Source organism: Chrysochloris asiatica, unplaced genomic scaffold (assembly GCF_000296735.1).
Source record: "Chrysochloris asiatica unplaced genomic scaffold, ChrAsi1.0 scaffold00058, whole genome shotgun sequence".
Classification (NCBI taxonomy): Eukaryota; Metazoa; Chordata; class Mammalia; order Afrosoricida; family Chrysochloridae; genus Chrysochloris; species Chrysochloris asiatica.
In genome coordinates, this window is record NW_006408576.1 from 13866732 (window position 1) to 13872459 (window position 5728).

The 5728-nt window shown below is 35.8% G+C and overlaps 1 pseudogene; it reads right to left on the minus strand.

Annotated features, from left to right (window-relative positions):
- Positions 1–4621: 4621 nt before the first annotated feature.
- Positions 4622–5051, minus strand: LOC102819512 (annotated as a pseudogene).
- Positions 5052–5728: the final 677 nt, after the last annotated feature.

Below are 5728 nucleotides of genomic sequence, written 5' to 3' on the forward strand. Positions count from 1 at the left end.
CCCTTTTCCTAGTAAACACTTTTCTCTCCTTTTTTTTTTTTCCAGAATTGATCAGATCTTGGTTTAAAGATAATTTCAAAGAGCACTTCCTTAATTCATCACATAAAGTGATGCCACTTTGCTTTATTCTCTGTTAGCATCCTTGATTTCTCCTTTAGCAACACCCATCTCATTGATAACTTCTCCCTTCCTTACTAGTCCCTGGGCTTTATAAAACCAGAAGCTGAGACTACTGTGTCCACAACTTATAATCTGAGGACCTGATATAGCATTCATGGACAACATGTACCTAATAAACTCTTTAGCACTGTTGGAATAACAGCTAATACACTAAATGCTAACATTGCAAAATGTAACTGATTAAGATTCAGTAATATGGTAAGCCTGTGTACAACAGAACAAAATCCTGACTGGTCTGGTGAAATCCTCAGTCAAATATAGAGACTGTTGCTATATGTGAGCCCATTATGGCAATCAGTGTGTCAATGCATCTGATTGAAGTGTCTCCTCTTTTTCAAAGACCCTCTACTTTTATTAAGCATGGTGTCCTTATCCAGGGACTGGCCCCTCCTGGAAACATGTACAAAATAAATGAGATACATTCTCCATCCTTATATGTAAGTAGCATTCCAGATTTACTTTTCCAAGACAGATTTTTAAATTCTCCTGGCAGTCCATGAATTATTTAATATTCTTTACCAACACCCTGATTCAAAGACATCAACTTTCTCTGGGCTTCTTTATTCATTGTCCAACTATCACAATCATATGAGCTGACTGAAAATACAATGGCTTGAGTCAGGTGTACCTCAGTCCTCTAAGTGACATCTTTGCTCTTTGAAACTTAAAAAAGGTCTTCTGCAACAGAGTCACCTATTGCAATTCATCATTTGATTTCTTGACTGCAGTTTACATGGGGGCTGATTGTGAACCCAAGTAAATGAAATCCTTGATAACTTCAATTTTTTTCTGTTTTTCATGATGTTGTTTATTGATCCAAGTGTGAGGATTTTTGTTTTCTTTACATTGAGGTATAATCCATATTGATCTATGCTATAATCATTGATCTTCACCAGTAAATACTCTTCACTTTTAGAAAGCACAGTTGAATCTTCTGCATGTCTCCAGTTGTTAATGAATCTTCTTCCTATGCTCATACAACATCCTTCTTCATAGAATCCAGTTTCTTGGATTATTTGCTCACATACAGATTGAATAAGTATGATAAAGGGAAACAACCCTGATGCATATCTTTCCTAATTTAAAACCTTGCAGCAACCTATGTTCTGTTCAATCAACTGCCTCATGGTCTATGTACAGTTTCCAGAAGAGCACAATAAAGTGTTCTGGAATTCTCATTGTTCTCAATGTTATCCATTGTTGGTTATGATTGATACAGATGAATGTGTTTGTATAGTCAATATAGCACAGATATTTGTCCTTCTTGTATTCTTTGTTTAATGCATAATTGCAGAATAAATTTAATTCATAAAACACTAATGATCAAATAGATTGTCTCTAATCTCAGGTGCAATATACTCAAGGTGGTACTTCGGCTCTTGTGAACTAGTTTTCATTTTCTTAAGCTTCAATTTAAATTTGCATGTGAACATCTGATGGTCTGTTCCACAGCCCTTGCTCTGACTAATTATATTGCGTCTTTCCATTGTCTCCTTACACAGACATATTTGATTTGATCCCTGTGTATTTTATTTGGTGAAGTATACATGTATAGTCACCATTATAAAAAAATTCTATCATGAAATCTGCAGCATCATGTCGATCACCATGACCATATTTGTCAACAGCCCAACATATCTTATACTTTCAAACTTTTACATAATTGTTGTTGTTGTTAAGTGTCATCGAGTCAGTTTCAACTCATAGCAACCCTGTATAGGGTTTCCAAGCAGTGGCTGGACTAGTGGTTTGAACCACCAACCTTGCAGTTCAAACTGACTGTGCAGTCCAGTGCATTAACACACAGAGCCGCAACAGTATTTCATGTTATCACCAGTAATATTTAATGAATCTTGATTACATGTTTGATCAATTTCAGACTTCAGAAGTTGATAAAATATCTTCAATTTCTTCATCTTTGGTTTTAATGGTTGGTACATAAATTTGAATAACAATGGTGTCAGCTGATATTTCTGGTATGCCTGGCACTGACAACAGAATACTTCAGAATCGATCTTAAAATGTTCTTTTTGACAATAAATGGGATGCCATTCTGCTTCAGTTTCATTCCTGGCATTGTAAATTATAAGATTGTGTGATTCGAAATGGCCAATCTTAGTTCATGTCATCTCACTAATTCTTTGAAAACCAACCATATGTGTTCCGTTTCATTTTTTATTCTTTCCAGTTTTCTTAGATTCATGCTTTCTGCATTCCAATTATCATTAGATGCTTGTAAATATTTACTCTTATTTTGAATTATGCCACACCAGGAAGTAAAGGTCCTGAAAGCTTTACTCCATACATGTCATTAAGATAGGCTCAACTTTAAGACAGCAGCTCTTTCCCAGAATATTTTGGTGGTGGTGGTTATGTGAGCAGAGTCCGTTCCAACTCATAGCAACCTTATACAGGGTTTCCAAGGTTGTAAATCTTTACAGGAGCAGAAAGCCTCATCTTTCTCCTGTGAAACAGCTGGTAGTTTAGAACTACTGACCTTGAAGTTAGCAGCCCAATTCGTAACCTCTACGCTACCAGAGCTTCTTGTTATTTTGAGTGCCTTCAAACATGAGGGTCTAATTTGCTGCTATTCATAAGTTTTTCTGAACTGAACCACTTTTTTCTTCCTTGTCTATGACTGGAAGCACTACTGAAACCTGTCAACCATGGTGACCCTGCTGGTATATGAAATACTAGTGGCATAGCTTTCAGCATCACAGCAACACAGATGCCATCATTGTAATAGTAGTTTACAATATGCAAAGTGTACAAATGTAACTTGGTTTATTTCTCTATAACCAAATTAATTAGCATATGAGTAACAGTTCTATTTCTGCTTATAAAAGGGTATTTATTTTGTCAATTCCAGGGTCTCAAGTTCTCACTTTAGAACGCAGTGCTTCCTCTTTGGATACTACTCAGTCAAATCCAACGTGCTTGGCTTTTTTCCTTTTTATTTATTTATTTATTTAACCTCTGAGAGATTCAAGTATTATCTTGACTCTTGGGGAGAGTTTGTAGACCTGATCACCACTGAGTGGTTCCTCTTTAGATGTTGACTTCTACCTTAACTTTAGGCTGGAATGACCCTTTTTCATTATACTGCTCCATCCTCCAAAGATACAAAGATCCATAAATTCTGCTCTTTTCTTGCTGGGACCACTTTGCTTCCTTGAGATTATAGGCTAGCTTTCAGTGAATGCTGGGGATTTCCTTTGTCCTGTTCCTATGCCTTCCTCCGGCCTTAGACTGAAGAAGAGAGGTAGAGCCCTAGTTTTATGTTACATCTCTTTAATATTTCTTTCTCCAACCAGATAGCTGATTGTTTATTTATCTTCCCAGAGTTGGGGAAGCTTTTCTTATAGCATCAAACCTATATTCTTACATATAATTTTATAGTATTGGCATATTCTCTATGTCCCCAGGCCCTGAATATAGTTTAGAGAAAGATGCTAAAATAAAAACAGCCCTTTTCTCACAAAGTCACCTTCCTCTTACTATACAATGTGCCTTCATAGAATTATCTCCAAAGTGAGCTCCAACAGTCTAATTTGAAAAATTGAATAAAGACATCCAACAGCAATACTTCTGATATTTCCAGATCTTAATCAAAAGGAAGAGGGGTCAGTTCCTGCCCTCTTTTTTTTTCCTCTAGTTAATTTATTTTGCAAACAGTTTTGGGTATTTTATGTTTTTGTGGATTACATGGCTTTAAACAGAGAAATGTTCACATAAATGCAATTTGAACATGGAACCATCGTCATTTTGCTGTGAATTAATTCAGATGTACTTTGTTGATTTCTAATCGTTCTTCAAATTACAGCACCTTGAGTTCAGCTCGAACTGCTGCCACCTCACCCTACACCATTACTGAATCAAATACCTCAAGGAGCACACAAAAAAGCACACATAAACTGGTATGTTTAGTTGTAAACTAAACAAAACTTTAATAAATAACTGTTCCTTGTTGGAAAGTTTTATATCCAGTTTACATCTTTTCGATATTTTTCTTATTCTTAAAAGAATATCAATTCAAAATATCAAAACAAAAGAGATCTGAAAAATCATATTTACTGGGAAAAAATTTAAGTATATGTTCTGCTGAAAATATGAATATCCAAACAACTTTGGACCCATTGCCAATAATTTAGATTTTCTCAATCAAGTGTTGAGAAGTATTGATTTTATTACTGGAATATACATTAATTCTTAGAAATCATACTGAGAGATTTGTGAAATTTAAATTCCTTATAAATGTTCTAAAAGTTATAAAAAGTACCAAATGTAAATAGTAGTGTAGCAAGAAAATAAGTTGGCAAAAAATTATCAACGAGCAGCAATAATTAAGATAAACATTTTAAAGATTTTCTATACATAAAGAACGAGAAAATATTGTTACAGGATTTTACAGGACACAATTGCATTCACCCCTAATTCATTACTATTGTACTTCTTTCTTCTTCAGTATTATTAGTGAGCCCATATCATCTCCTCTGAATTCATTGTGTTTATTATGTGAACCATCACAAGCAGGAAAATTCTTAGAACTCCAACACCTATAATAAGCTGCTTTAGCAAGATATAAATCTTCAATATTTATTTAATTCACCACTTTGGGAGATTCCTTTTATGTTTTAAGATTAATCAAGCTGTCTTTCTGTTGTTTTTTCTTTGGGAGGAATGGACAAATTGCAAGGTTGCCAAGTAGTGCAAGTACACCAAGAAAAGGCAACAGCCGAAGCCATTCTGTCAACTGTGAGCTCAACAAATCTAGTAATGGTTTCTGGGACTGGAAGCCGCTTAAAATACGTTGGGAACTGCACCTTCACAATGCGGGCCACGCTCTCCAGAACCTTTATGGCCAATGGCATCTGTTCTTCTGAGCCCCCTGTATTCTAGTCCCTGTCCTTGTAAATCCCACAGTTAGTGGCGATAACAGAGTCATAATCAGAAAATTCATGCATCACAAAAAAAGCCTACTGACAAACATGTGTGCATGTAACTACTGAAGAGATATCCCTAGCCCAACCCTGTTGTGACACCACTGATGACATTGTTCTATCCCATATGGATGTCCATTTCCCTTTAGGTTTTCCCCTCAATTGCACTGCTATAGCCCCAACTGTTATTACATTGGAAGAAAATTACTTATCAAATGCTTCTAGTTTGTAAAGCATTATGCTTGGTGCTGTGAGAAATGGAAATTAATCTGATCTCTGAGGGGACACAAAGATACAGAGGAAAAGACACAGTAGAAGAAGAAATAAAAAGGAAGCAAAGACTTTAAATGTTCAGATTCATTCTAACTGAATGGGAATAAAAAATAAGTACTAAGAGCCCAGGAATGATATAGCCAACTTAAAGATGGTGAGTTCTGTAATGTGCCCAGAAAGAGAAACATGGTAGTCCAAAACTTTACTTTATTCTGGTGGTGGTGTTGTTGTGAAGCACCACAGAGTTAGTCCCAACTCAAAGCAACACGGTACAGGATTTCCAAAGAGCAGCTGGTGGGTTTGAACTACCAATCTTACAGCTAGTAGTCCAGTGC